General features: G+C 43.5%; 1 long non-coding RNA gene across 3 annotated transcripts in view; it reads right to left on the minus strand.

The window, feature by feature from the left end:
• Positions 1-15,440, minus strand: part of LOC138263183 (uncharacterized) — a 41,630-nt gene that overhangs the window by 8,026 nt on the left and 18,164 nt on the right. For 2 of the 3 annotated variants that reach the window (XR_011199283.1, XR_011199282.1), the window contains exon 3: positions 7,860-7,897. The exons of the other annotated variant lie outside the window; for it this stretch is intronic. This is a non-coding gene — a long non-coding RNA (uncharacterized lncRNA). The remainder of the gene's footprint in view (positions 1-7,859; positions 7,898-15,440) is intronic. 3 annotated transcript variants of the gene reach the window in all.

The following is a 15,440-nucleotide window of genomic DNA, read 5'->3' on the forward strand; positions in this document are numbered from 1 at the left end:
TCTGTGATTATATCTATTCTGTGGGGTCTCCGTATGTGGAGATTCTCCCCTTTCTTTTTTAGGTGATTGTTGTTTTTTATCCCAGCATTTTTTAGAGCCTTCAGGAGCTTGCTTGGTAGAATCTTTATTAGATTTACCCTGAAACTGTGGTTTTGTGGGTCTGGCCCCCAGACTATCTCGACCAATACTAGAGTAGGTCTCTGCGATAATCTTTGGCAGCTCACATTCTTCATCCTGTGGAGGAACATCTCGGAGCTGCATGCGCACTGCTAGTGCAACTTCTTCCCCTTGAAAGTTACTTAATATGATTGAAGATACAGTTGCAAAATTGCCCATGAGTTGCATCCCCAAGTCCAGGGAAGGGGTAGCCCCGTATTCATCTTGATTTTGTTTTAACACTTTCGGAGATTGGCAAGTGTTGGTGTACCGTGTACGATAGTATAGAGCGTGGCAAAGTATTGCAGTTATCTACTGTGGAAACATTCCCAAATGGCAAGCACATAGTTAATAATCTATGCTTATCCTGAGGTCTGTATGGGGAAATACTGCTTCATGTGCATTTATTTTTTGAGCTAACCAAAACTGAATTTATTTTCGTTTGGCGGGTACTTTACCCATGATCGAATGTACAGTTGCAGGATTAATGCCTACTGTTACTGCATGTGGTTGGGCCTGGGCAGCCCGTGCTGGGTTTGTGTTTAATGTTTGCATTACAAACTATACTAATCATCTGTATATTGCCGTTAGCTCAGCATTTACGTGACAGACTTTAGCTACCTTCAAGGTTTCTGCAGTAGGATGAGATGTATATGTGGTCAGTAAAGGCCAGGTAGGACCATCATTACTTAGAGGACCTAACGTTTAGAATTGTATGGGGTAGGGCGCCATCAAGCCAATTATTATGTTCTTGATAAGATAGAGGTATTTCTACATATGCATATGCTCTATATTGTGCAGGTATGTTTGCAGGTGCATAGTGATGAAATGTATTTTTGTTCCCATCAGCTGCTGGAAATGTGACCCAAGAATAGAAAATTTCTGTTCTATAGGCTGGATGAGCCTCAACAACAAATGTAACTGGACCCCCATGGGCTGTTAGGCCATATGCCAATAAATGTGCAGTAAGTGGTAGTCACATGTTGACTGCAATTGCTAACTGTTGCGGGTTCGCCATAATGAACGGTGAATTTTATTCAGAGATGAGCACACCAAATGAGGATTATCCTTTTAGAGTTCAAGCTTAAACAACCTACAAAGTTAGTTAGGTAATCCCTACTTAGCTCAGGAGGAAAATCCTCAATACCACGGACGTCTCTGTATATGGTACTGAAGTGTCTTTGCATGTACTGAGACCGAGATATTCGGGAGGACCCAAAAATTTGTGCCTGACCAAATGTTGGCCACACCATGTCACGTAGGCTCTCATTATTCTAATGAGGCTACTGGATTTGGGCGGCAGAAGCACTGTGGGGGGTTGAGTCTGAACCCACTACAGGTGACACCCTTCGGCCTAAACAAGGTTTTTTTCCGGATATCTAGCAGTGCCTCATCTCTACTCAAGAGCAGGGATGATTGGGCAACTGAGTGCATTACACAATTGAGTCCTCAGGGAAATCGTGGTCACTCAGATCTCATCCGTTTCTCAGAGTTACATTCGTCTCACGTATACAAGGACAATCAGAGGCAGAATAGAGTTCAATAAGGTTTTATTGGAGTAACTGCATCTTAGATAATAAAGCATGTAATGCAATAACTAGGATGATAAAGCATGACAGGATAAAAATTGTGACAAGGAGAGTAAAGCATAAAAATAACACTACCATATTATCACTACGATCGTTAAGAATAGCCCTAACTAGGCTATGTTAGAGCACAGTATGTTAAGCTCTAATTCTGCCCTTCAGGTTCCCCTGGGAAGACATCATCACTCATACCTGAGCAAGAGGCCTATAGTCTACATAAGCAGCTGCAGCAAATCACTCAGCAGTCAGCATACAGTTGTGGTCATCTGGCTGGAATCTCCCTCTAATGTACATGGGTCAAAGTAGTGTTTTTATAATAAAACAGCTGATGTTCCAAGAAAGGATCCCCACGTAAGAGTGTGTATGTTTCTATGAACATTAGAGACACAGCATACAACTTTTGCTGGCAACCTATCTTACTGCAGCCTTGAAAAAAGCACTGAGTGAAAGAAATGTCTTGTTGAAGAATGCGGTGCTGGACTAGGCAAAGAACAGCTAGATAGAGAAAAATAAAACAAGGCCGCAACTGTGGCTATTGTTAAAATAATAAAACAAAGTTGAATAAAATATGTTTCGGTTAAAGTGCACAGCGGCAGGCCTAATTTGCTAAAATAACACGTATAAAGCTACAACTAAAATGGCTACACAACAACTGCACATAACAAACCTCAGTTATATTACACTTGAAACAATGCTTTCAAACATATATCTCTTCTTCCACCAGAAAATCAAAGACATATATGACAGCTTCGGACCCCAAGACCCTCCGAGCCCTCCAACAACCCCCCCAGCTCCGACCCACTGAACCATCACAGAACCTACACCACTGGACCACTCTCACCATGGATGAGACCCGCACCATCATGAGCAGCACCCACTCCGGAGGCCCTACGGAACCCTGTCTGCACCACATTTTCAACAAAGCTGAGCTTTGCCACACCCTCAGCTGTTCCATAGAGACAGCCATCTTCCCAGAGGACTGGAAGCACACCAAGATCCACTGGCCCCTGAAGAAACCCACGGCCGACCCTCTGGACCTCAAGGATTACCGCCCCATCTCTCTGCTGCCTTTCCCAGCCAAGAGCATCGAAAAGGCTATCAATTCTCAGCTCTGTAAGCACATCGAGGACAACAACACCCTGGACATCTCCCAATCAGGTTTCAGGAGTACCCACAGAGTGGAGACCACTCTCCTTGCCACCACAGATTACATCCGCTCGTTCCTCACTTGTGGTCATACAACAGCCCATATCCTGGACCTATTGGCTACCTTCGACATGGTCTCGCACCTCACCCTCTGCTCCAGATGGCATTCATGGAAAGGCCCTACAATGGAAACACTCCTTCTTGTCTGGCAAAACAGAAAGAGTCAGACCCCTGCCCTACCTGTCAGAACCTAACGAGATCAGCTGCGGAATTCCACCGGGCGACTCCCTGATCTCCACACTCTTCGACATCTACATGGCCCTGTTCGCATTAATCATCAGGAACCATGGGCTGATATACAAACCCAACATAAACTATACAAACAATAGAAATCATAAAGATGTAGTTGTAACATACATTTCTAATTTACAGACAGCTAGATAGAACTTACATCTATAATTCCCGCATCACCTTCAATTTACTATATGTTGCACACCTCCACACACATTCTTTTCTATCAATCAACACACTACATTAACTTTAACTCACCCTTTCTCCATGCTCTGGTTATACTCTTGCATATTCTATAAAATCATAGCAGTCATAAGACTTATGATATCTGAAATGACAATTTCTCAGAATGCAATGTATGGTAGAGCGGCGGATTACCGTAAATGTAGTATGACAGTTAATATGAGAAGAATGTGTACGGAGGTGAGCAATGCGTAATAAATTAAAGATGTTATCAAGACTCCAGGTTGAATGCCAATGTTTGAATGCTGACGCCAGTGTAATCCATTTTTTCCGATCTAGAGGGTGAAGCCCTAGACGCTGATGTTTGGAGGGATAGAGACATGGTTGCCTTTAGAAATTCATGGTAAACCTTTTAGTGGGAGGATTGCTGATTAGTCCTTACTTAGCACTGTAATTTAATTGGTGGTGGGGAATTGAGGTTAAACAGCTGATTTAGCTGTTAGAGGGAGAGACAGTTCTGAACAGGGCCTTGTCATTTTGTCTTCCCCTTGAGTGGTCCACTTGGGAAGGCTGATGACTGTCCGGTGCTGGGCTTCACACTTATAGAGCACATGTTATTGGTACTCCTACTCCTACTGCGATGCAACAGGCATTACCTTAAGCAAAGATTGTGTCTAGTCTGTGGCCAGAAAATAAAATGTGAAAAGGAATCACATACCAAACCAATCTCTTGATTTAAGATAGTAGATCCACATCCTCTGTCTGGATATTAGGGATAACGGTGGAACCCAAACTTTGCAACTTCACTCCAGTTTTAAAAAACTATACTGATCAAGGATGAAGGCACTTCACAGAATAATCAGGAACATGTAGTGATCCTAGGCTTTTATCTCTGACAGACAATCCTTCATCAAGTCTGCACATTGTACTGTAGAGATGTAGATATACCTGGTAGCCTGCCTGGCTGTTGAGAGGAGAGAATGATTAACTTGTCATGTAGGAATTATCTGTCAGAATAGTAGAAGCCCAGTCATCCAGTCTGGGGTGAAGAGCAGTCCAAGAAAACCAGACTGATGTGAGAGCATGCCTGGAGGTGAGTATGCCCAAGTGTCATCCATTCTCCCTGCTTCTCCCAGCTGTGAGTGTCAGACCTGCCAGACTGGTGTGCCTTAACAAGAGTCACTTTAGTTTCTCTTTATTGCTGAGAGAAGTAAGCAGGGTCACCAAAACAGCTCTTGTGATAAAAGTGGTGGTTGATGACTGCACACCTGCACTTGGTGATCCTGAAGTCACTTCACCTCAGCAACAGTAAAGTCTAAACAAAACATTGTCTGAGAACTTGACTAACAGATTTTAGTGTCAAAACATACCAACTGGCATATGGGTCACAGAACTCTGGAAAGCTGTTCTATTTCACCATAATGAGACTTCACCGATGTTTAAATATAAAGTTTCTCTTTGTTTGTGCTTTAACCAATGAAGCGTCCATTAAATATCTTCCCCGTAGAGCTGCCTATTCCTTTGTATAGTCTTTGGTATAGACCGCCAAAGTCATAATGAGGGCCCTAACTACTTTTTTGATGCTTTTTCTCTCATAGTCAGGCGAGGCTCCTCTTCAAGCCAGGCGGCGATGCGATGATGGTAGCTTGCTACAGTTCAGGGTTCCGGTCAACTCTTGGAAGTCTCATTGACAGGGAAAAGCTCCTGAGCTACAGTGGGATGAACCTGAAATTCAGGCCTGGTCGAGGTTCGACGTCACTAGCTTGACTTTCATTGCCAGGTCAGTCACCTTATTGAGCTTTTTTCCAAAGTTGCTCCAAACTTCTCAAAACGCCTGGATCTTCTTCTAGAAGTACTTTGCGTTTCCACAAAGTTGATCCAAAGTTTAGAAGCTCTGAGTTGCTACTTGGAAGATGGGACTAGAGCTCCCAGAATGCAGCTGGTCAGAATCCTCAAATGCCAGTAGACACTGGTCTTACAGGACCTGATGCAGGGGACACTGGTTAGCTCCTTTGTACGTGTAGCTTACAGGGAGTCCACTCCTGGATTTGCAGAAACAAGCCAAAGTCCTTTTCTGGGTGGAGCCCAAAGTGTGCAGCTGGTGCAGTCCTTCTGAGTGTAGTGTCCAAGTGCAGGCCAGGGATCCAGCAGGGCAGTCCTTCTTCTCCAGTATCTTCTTCCACAGCATGGAGCTGAGCTGTGGGACAGCTCTAACATATTTATCCTTACTCCCGAGGGCAGAAAAGGGGGGTGTTCCTGTCCAATGTGATGTAGGCCAACACCCTCTGAGGTGATCACTTCCTATGAAGTGTGGTAAAAATCAATTGCAGAAAGCAATATTGTTTAAAAATCCAACATGGTGGAAATCTCGCCTTGAAGGTTACTTCTGGCTGAGTCCACACACTGGTGTGGTCAAGTTTCCCTACCACATCTCCTCCAGACTCTCTTATAATCTAATCAGTGGGGCTCCTAGCTGTCTGGGGCTGCAGGAAATGGGGGAGGCCCAGTTGGTTCCAAAATGGATCTCCCTCTTTTGAAGACCAGTTTAGCTATTCTTCCCCATCCTGCTCTGCTCTCTGATGTAGCAGCTCTCTGTCCCCAGATACTTCCTTTGTGTCAGCCCAGGTCCCTTCACACCTCATTAAGGCAGCCTGGCTCAGACTGCTAGAGGGTGGCCAATCAGGAAACAGCACTACAGGGTTGAATTTGGTAACCTTCAGAAGGAGTACTAAAACTCTTTCCCTGGGCTAGTTTTATTAAATTCAACGTTAGCAAGTTGTTGGGTTTGTCATAACATTTCATTTGCTCTATTTAGCTCATCTCTATTGAAAACAAGACTTTATTATTTTTAAATAAAGTCTCTAATGTTAGCCTTGACTACAATGGGGATAACAAAATTGCACATGTTTCCCTCACCAGGGCTTATAAAACACCTTTTATAAAGTCCATGCTTATTTTTACACTGCACCCAACCTTAGGGGCACTTGGGGCAGACCTTGGATGTGACTTACATGTAAAAATAAGGTAGTTTAGGACTTTGGAAATACTTATAAATCGAAAGTCGTGTTACATTCAACTTAAAAGCATACTAGGGCTTTATAGGTAGGTTGTCAGGGCCAATTATAATTAGATCTCATTTGCATATACAATTTTACACAGAGCCTGGCCTTGGCCTTGGGACTGGTTAGCAGTACCCAGGGCACAGTCAGAGTCAGTAAGCACCAATATCAGTCCAAAGGTTTGGGGAGGATGATCAGGGCAAAAAGGATGACTTTCCCACAGTAATAAGTACAAAAGAAGCTTGTAATATGTCATCAGTGATGTAATGTGTTATGGCATCAATGATGCCATTTGTGATGTCATAGGTGTGTAATATTTGAGGTCATAATGCAGAGCATTGCAGGGACGAAACTTAGCTGGTGAATTCCTGTGTTGTTTAAGTTCAAAACTTTAATGTTTTAATTGACATAGTCACCGACCATAAAGTTTCTTTAACATTTGGGTTTTGCAGTGAATTTCTAATACTTTTTGTTCAAACAAAAACAGATCTTTTTTATCACACCTCACTAAAATGTTACTTCAACCTGATGATGTTTGGCCATATCACCAGGGGCCAAATACAAAAAAAATGGGAGGGAGGCTACATGGCCCTCCTCCCAAAGTCTTCTTGGGCCACCACCCCCCAGGGCTGAAATCTTAGCAGGGGAATCTAAGGGAAAGGGGTCATGCATCATCCCTCCCCAAGCCTTATTTTATTTTAAATATATATATATATATATATATATATATATATATATATATATATATACATATATATATATGTATATATATATATATATATGTGTGTGTGTGTGTGTGTATATATATTTTTGTACAAACAATGAGGTTATTCATACAAATGTCTCCAGCAGCAGAGGTAAGTGACCAGCCAGGAAAAGGCCACTGAGCAACTGCCCTGGTGTTTAAAACTTAACATTTGAATAAAACCCCTTAAGATTCCTACAATACAAATGGACAAGTGGGGAAAAGGTTGTGCAGCAATTAACACTACAATACTATGGCTCATGTAACGGTAAACATAAAATACAATATATATCATCTTCCTTAAATATCTAAAAAAATGTGTTCTAACTTATAAGAGGAGAGGGAAAAGAAGAAAAGAGAAAAAAAACAATACCAGAAAGAAACATAAGCAAAATTAGAACAGCAATAAAAAATGTACATCTAATTCAAAATACAATCGGAAAAATGGTGTTTCAATATTTCTCTTAGGACGTCCAACTTTGGAATCACTATTATCAATGCTAGAAGCATTCTTTCTTGAAACATCTGAAGAAATGGTTTGATCAAAAACTTAAAATTCATCTATCAGAAGACTAGAAACAGTCTTAAAATAAAAGAAAATGTTAGTTCAACAATTTAAAAATCTGATTGTAGACCAACATCTCTTTCTTCAACTTCTTAAAGGTTTTAACTAGTACCCCCTGTATTTCCTACCTGAGAATGGTTTTCAACATGTAATATGTCATTTAGATCTGTAAAAAGAAAAGGATTGTGAACAAGAATACCAATCAATTTTCCAAACTACACTGCTATCACTGGTATTACTTAACTAACCTTCAATGACTTTTAGCTAATCCATTCTTACTCCACCTAGATCCATTATTCGGCTTAACAGTTGTTTTTCCAACTCTAACAATGTTTAAGGTCTTAGAAAATGTAAATTCCCCTTTCTTAACATGATATTACTGTTTAATTTTGACACAATCACCAACCATTAAATTGTATTTATACTTATTTTGCTTGCTAATATTATTATTGGTCTCATTCTTATTTATTGATTTAACTCAGCATTGTTTTAGCTTCCCCATACATACTTTTGATGTCTAATATATGTAGCTCTTTCCTGGTCCAAGAATTTGTGAGTGTAGTTTATGGAATGGGACCTTTAGCATGGAAAATTCACAAAATATTGTGCCCAAATCAGGAGCAGAATGATATGCAGAGATATTCTCTGTTAGAAACTGCTTAACATGAACTTTATTAGCAAGTGCTGCCTTGACTGCTTCAACTATCATTATATTTATTCTTTCTACTAAGACATTAATATTAGGTGACTATAAGGATGTTTTCAAATGCAAAATATCATTAACCTTGAGACTTTTTTTTATTTTGCATAACTAAATTGTTTCCCATTTTCGGTAACATTACTGCAAGGTAAACCCTCTTCATAAAAACATTCAGTCAAAAAATTGTAAAGTAGTGTCAGCCGTAGGCTGATACACTCATTTGACCTCTGCCCACTAAGAGAAATAGTCAATTAAAACAAAAGCATATACTTTGCATCCTGAAATATTGTCATGGGGTCTAAAGCAAGCTTATCTCAAGGGCTTTTGGGAAAACTACAGTTGATAGTAATAGACTTGCTAACACAAAGAGATTTATCAGACTTAATACACACAGTACATTGTTTCATAAACCCTGATATTTTTGCATCCATGTATAGCACCAAAATATCTCTCTGACCCCGTTTCTTTGTGAGGGTTTCTCCCAAATGGCCTTTTTGTGCAAAATTGATATTATTGTGTTGAATATCTTTGGGTGGAATAACACAATTTTCCTTAAATATTGTGTCACTGGAAACAAAAATATCCTCTGTAACCTTTCACACAATCTGCATAGAAGGATTTAGGGCCATTTATACTTTTTTAGCGCCGCATTTGTGCCGCTTTTTGATGCAAAAGCGGGGCAAAATTGAGAAATACAATTGTATTCTGTAAATCTGCGCCACTTTTGCGTCAAAAAGTGGCACAAATGTGGCGCTAAAAAAGTATAAATATGGGCCTTAATGTCTTCTCACGAGGCCACCCTTTGTTGGTGAGTTCTATGATTTTACTTAGCTCATCATCTTCCTGACAACCATCACCCAGACTTCTTTTGAAAATTCTGAACCACATGTCGATAGATAGAACATCACCTACTGCTACAACCACACACTCTTCAATGATTTCATATATGTCACATACTCCTGAATCTATTGGTAATCTAGAGAGACAATTTGCAACATAGTTACAGGAACCTTGTATGTAATCTGCTTGAAAATTGTATTCATACATTTTTTAAAGAAGGGCAGTGCATGGGGGTGGTTGGATTAACATATAATTGGATTAGCGCTATAGTTAGGAAATAGAATTTTAAAAAACGTAGAAATTCACTTAAAAAAACAAATGTTACAGGGATGTTGTTGACAGGTTTTTAATTTAAGTGCACAAAGTCACAGAAATTCAGCAATTATACTTAGAATTATATCAAGTAACTATAGTTCACTCCCTCGTCATGCACTGCTAATTACCCCAGACATTACAGAAGTCATGACAACTTTTATAACATTATTAAAATAATAAATGAAATCAGCAGTCAAAATCAAGAAGAAATAACTGCATGGGGGGGTGCCACCTCCCCGGGGTTAATATAGAATTAATTGTAGGGAGGGCTGCCCGGCCCCCCTACAGCCTGGGGACTACCTCCTCGTTGGGGCCAAACAGTATTAAATGCAGGGGGTACCTGGCTCCACTGAAGCCCCAGGGATCGCCACCTCCCCAGGGCCAAACACAGTATTAAATGTAGGGGCCACCCATCCCCCCTGCAGCCCATGGACTGCCACCTCCCTGGGGAGAAGATAGAATGAAATGTGGGGGTAGGGCATCCAGTCTCCCGTAGCCACAGGGACAGCCACCTCACTGGGGGCTAACATGGAATTAAATGTGGGGGGGGGGGCACCCAGCCCCCCTGCAGCCCCAGTTACCACAACCTACCCAAGGGCTAAATAGTATTAAATGCAGGGGGCCCCCAGCCCAATGAAGCCCGAAGACCGTTACCTCCCCAGGTCCAAACACAGTATTAAATGTAGGGGGCCCTCCAGATCTCCCACAGCCCCAGGGACTGCCATCTCCCTGGGGAATAAGATAGAATGAAATACAGGGGGCTTCCCGTCCTCGCAAAGCCCTGGGGACCACCACCTCCAGGGACTAACATGGAATTAAATGTGGGGGCTGCATGCCCTCCTCAGCCCCATGGATTGACATCTCCCCAGGACCAATGATAGAATGAAATGCAGGGGGTTGCTTGTTGCTTGCAAAGCCCCAGAATAAATTTAAATAAGATAGGGAGTCTGTTGCATGCCCCCTACCCTTGGGAGCACCACCTCCCTGGGGCTAATTGAAATGCTGTAGTGGGACCATGTGGTCCCCCACTCATTAAGCCTATGATGGCCCTGGGGACTGCCACCCCGCAGTGCTGGCTCCAGCTATGGCTAGTGGTGCCCACCCCAGGACATAGCTGTTTGGTCTGACGTGGCAGGATCTTTGACAGATCCCACCAAGTCAGAGAAAACACTCCATTTCCAGCAAGTAAGAGCTGTTTGACAACTCTCACTTGCTGGAAGTAGAGGTTTCCTCTGTTTCTTTGCCTGCAGAGATGGAGCTGCAGATGGAGCTGCATCTTTAGCAGCTCCCTCTCTGTGACAGCAATGCCGGGTCCTGCAGAATTCCCCATGGTCCCCAACCATTTTGAAGTGGTCCCCTGGGAGTCACCCAGGTGATATTGCTGGGCCCTGGGGTATCTGGAACCAAGATCAGCCTGGGGGGGCAGTGCAGACCACCTCCACCCCAAAATAATAAAAGGTTTAGGCCGGGACCTGGGGATGGGGCCCCCAGGGTTGAGACCGGCCCAGGGAAGGGGGCCACGCGGCCCCCCCATCCCCTAACAAATAAAGCTATTAATGCTGGGCCCTGAGGAACGGGGTTCCTGGGAACCAAATCGCCTGGCGGAGGGGCAGCATGGCTCACACCCTCCTAAAAAGAATTCATTAGAAGGCCGGGCCCTGGAGGCTGGGATCCCAGGGGCCAAAAGCAGCCACGGGATGGGGGCCACATGGATCTGAGGCCAACTCCTGCTGTGCATGGCCAAAGGCTGTGTTCAGCGTGGAGTTGGTTAGTTAGGGGTGGTTGGCCGTCGGAACTGTCCATGCTTGGCAGTGGTTGGATTAATGTATAGTAATGAAAATTACTTTGCGTTTAATAAAAAAAATTGAAGTTCACTTACAAACCAAAGGTTAGAGAGACGTTATAGTAGGTTTACATTTTAAATGTGCAAAAGTAGAGAAAATCACCTGTAATACTTCGAGTTATCTCAAGTAACTTTAACTTGCGCCCTAAGGTAACTTTAACTTGCACCTTCACCATGCACTGCTAATTACTCCACAAATTATAGCACACATGACATCTTTGATAACATCATTGATAATATCTGTATAATATTTGAAGTAAAATGTTTTAGAAAAAAACTGTCCATGGTAGGGGGGCACGAGCTATAGTTATCTTAGGGCATGAGTTATACTACTTGCTGGCTGTTTTTAACTTAAAGTAAACCCCAAATTCGACTTTAGAATTAAAAGTACTTCCAAAGTCCTTAGCTACCTTATTCTTTACATATACGTTTTCCCCAAGGTATTCCCTAAGTGCCCCCAGGGTTGGGTGCAGTGTAATTATAAGCAGGGATTTTATAAAAGATGTTTTATAGGCCCTGGTGAGGAGACAAATAGCCAAATTTGTTTTCCCCATTGTAGTGAATGGGCTCCATAGGCTCATATGGAAAGACTTTATTTTAAAATAATAAAGTCTTATTTTTCATAGGATGAGATAAATATGGCACGTTTGGTATCAAAATAAAAGTTATAATAAAGTAAACAACTTGCCACTGTTTAATTTATTATAATGTTTACCTAGAAAGAGTTTTAGAACTCTTCCTAAAAGTTTCCTACTTCAGCCCTGTAGTGCCCTTCTCTGATTGGCCAGACTCTGGCATCCTTAGCCAAGCTGCCTTGATGAGGTGTGAAATGTCCTGGGCTGAAACAAAGGAAGCATCTATTGGGAGGAGACATGACTCAGCACATGGTAGAACAGGATAGGGGGAGAGCAACCAAACTGGTCTTCAAAGGAGTGAAGGACATTTGAGACAGCAACTGTACCGTCCCCATTTCCCACAAACCCAGACAGTCAGGTGCCCCCTGATTACATTAAGGGAGGGCTGGAAAGGGGTGCCAAGGAAAACCTAGCCACACCACTGGGTGGGCTCAGCCAGACCTAACAACTGAGATTGAATTTCTACAATTTTGGATTTGCTTCCTGGGATTGCTTTTTGCAACACTTCCCAGGAAGAGATCACTCAAGAGGGTGGTGGCCTGCACGGGATTGGACAGAGCCCCTGCCTGCTTTCCACTCCTGGATCAAGGATAAAACTGGCAGAGCTGCACCCGACCTCAGATCCCTACAGGAATAATACAAGAAGAGGAAGACTGCCCTGCCCTGTCCTGCACCTAGACACTGCACTCAGCAGGACTGCACCAGCTGCACACTTTGGGCTTCACAAAGAAAAGGATTTTGTCGGTCTTCTACTGCTCCAAGGTTAGACTCATTGTATGCTACAGGTAGAAAATAGCTGACCAGAGTCTCCTGCATCAAGCCCTGAGAAATTGACCATCTGACCAGAGACTAGTGGTCATTTTAAGATTTGAACCAGGTGCTTTTTGGAAGTTGGAATCCTAACACCCAAGAAGCAAGTCGGAGCTTCTGGAACCTTCGGGTGAGCTGTGGACTCCTAAAGAACCTTCAGAGTCCTTTTTGAAGAATATCCAGAAGTTTGGAGATGTTTGGAGCAACTTTGAAAAGGAAAGCTCCATAAGTGGATCGACCTGACGTTGTGAGTCAAGCCGATTTACGTCAACCTTGACCCGGCCTGACAGCAGGTTCGTCTTGCTTAAAAGTTCTGGAGCCCCAGACTTCAAGGATTCCAACGGGGGCTCTTGGAAAGGCAATCCGAGAATTTTTAATAGAAATCAGCTTGCTTTGGAGTTTCGTCCTACATCAGAGAGAAAAAGCTCCAAAAATGTTTATGGTGGTCATTACAAGTCTGACAGTAGCTTGACTGCCAGACTCGTAGTGGCAGCCCCACCGCCAAAAGGCTGGCGGTGGGACTGCCACATTATGACCGTGGCAGAGCCACCATGGCCAGACCACCGGCAATGCCAGGCTACCACAAGCCGGCAACCTGGAGGTCCCGGTGGTTTCACATCCACCAGGGCAGCGCCGCCCTGGGGATTAGGAGTCCTCATCCCCCAGACTTTCCATGACGGTTAACACCACCATGGAAAGGCTGGCGGAACGGGGGACTCAAGGGTCCCCGGGGGCCCCTGCACTGCCCTTGTACTTCCCATGAGCAGGGCAGGGGCCCCCATGCACAGCCCCATTGTTGTCTCCACTGCCTGAATTACGGGTAGTGGAATTCACGACGGGTGCTGCTGCACCCGCTGCACCGCCACATTGGCACTGGCTCCATTATTAGCCAGAGTCAATGTTAAGGCCCTGTTCACCGAAGGCCGGTGGACAGAAACACTGTTTCCGCCCGCCAGCCCTGCTGTGAAGTCCTCTTGGGGCCGGCGGGGTTCAGGCCACACAGGCGGTCTGTGGGCGGGAAGAGTTTGGCGGGCAGCAGACTCTTAATGACTACCTAGAAGTCCAAACATAACGTTCAATTTCAACTTGGTCCCAGACGAAGATTTCTGTCATGAAAAATCATCTACGTTTGAGCGTAGAATCCTTGAATGAGATGTCCTGTGACGCGCACCTAAAGAGGGCATCAGGGAGGTCAGTTCGACTTGTGACTTCATCCCAGGCCAGAAAATCTTCAAGAAAAAGACTAGGGGGCAGATTTAAGAGCCCTTAGCGCCACCTTAGTGCCACCATAGCATCATTTTTTTTACACCAAGGCAGCACTAAAGTGGCATTTTCCCAAGCCATATTTACAAAGTGGCACAATGAATGAATTGCGCCACTTTGTAAACCCTTGCAAGGAGGGCGGTCCACGTTAGAAGGGCAGAAAAAATGGCGCAAGGAAATCTAATAGATTTCCCGGCACCATTCCTTTGCCACTTTTAACTCCTGCTCAGACCACGCGTTAAAAGGGGGTATACCCTTATTTATAATGGACCCCTATGTACTCTGCAGGAACAGCGCCAAAATGTTGGCATTACTCCTGCAAAGTACATCAATAGCGTAAACAAAAATACACTATTGCCCCATACCCTGTGCCATGGTGCGCCATATAAAGTGGTGCTCCACTCTGCATTGACACTTTTCTTAAATCTGCCCCTAAAACTTTAACAGAGGCCTCCCGCTCACTCTATCCGAGTAGGACTCTAGTAACACATTTACTTACGGTTTCATACAGAAACTAACTCCATCACTAACTCACCAATACAAGCACTCACACCTTCAGTCACACATACATATAAACACTTACATATACTGGATGACATCATCAATGATGTTATCTGAGATGTCGTCAGTGATGGCACTGACTATGTCATGAGTGATGTGCTATGTGATGTCATTAGTGGTGCATTACAGGGGCACAAGTTATAGCTAGCTTAGGTAACTAAAACTGCTGAATTTTTCTATCTTTGTGGAAGGACGCAACTATAACGTCTCTGTAGCCTTTGTTTTTTCTGTGAATTTCTACATTTTTTAAAATTCTGTTTCCTAACCATAACATCCCTGTAATCTTTCTTTTTTTCAGTGAATTTCTACGTTATTTTTAACATATAGTAATTTTTATCAATATAGCTTAATCCAACCACAGCTGCGTATGGCCGAAGGGAGTTGGCTTTTAGCCTATCACTCTGGTTGTGAGAATAGTTGTAAGAGGGTGTATCTGCGGTGGGAGTGGCTGTAAGAGTCTCAATCTGGGTGTGTGAGTGCACGCATCAGTGTCTTAGTGGGTGCGTCAGTATCTCAGTGGGTGCATGAGGCTCTGAGTGGTCTGTGAGTGGGTGCATGAGTGTCTCAGTGGGTCTGTGTGTGGGTGCATCAGTGTCTCACTGGGTCTGTGTTTGGATGCATGATGGTCTGAGTGGATTTGTGAGTGGGTGCTTAAGGGTCTGATTGGGTCTGTAAGTGGGTGCACAACTGTCTGAGTGGATCTGTGAGTGGATGTGTCATTGTGTGGGTCTGTGAATGGGTG

This window comes from Pleurodeles waltl, chromosome 2_1, assembly GCF_031143425.1.
Source record: "Pleurodeles waltl isolate 20211129_DDA chromosome 2_1, aPleWal1.hap1.20221129, whole genome shotgun sequence".
NCBI lineage: Eukaryota > Metazoa > Chordata > Amphibia > Caudata > Salamandridae > Pleurodeles > Pleurodeles waltl.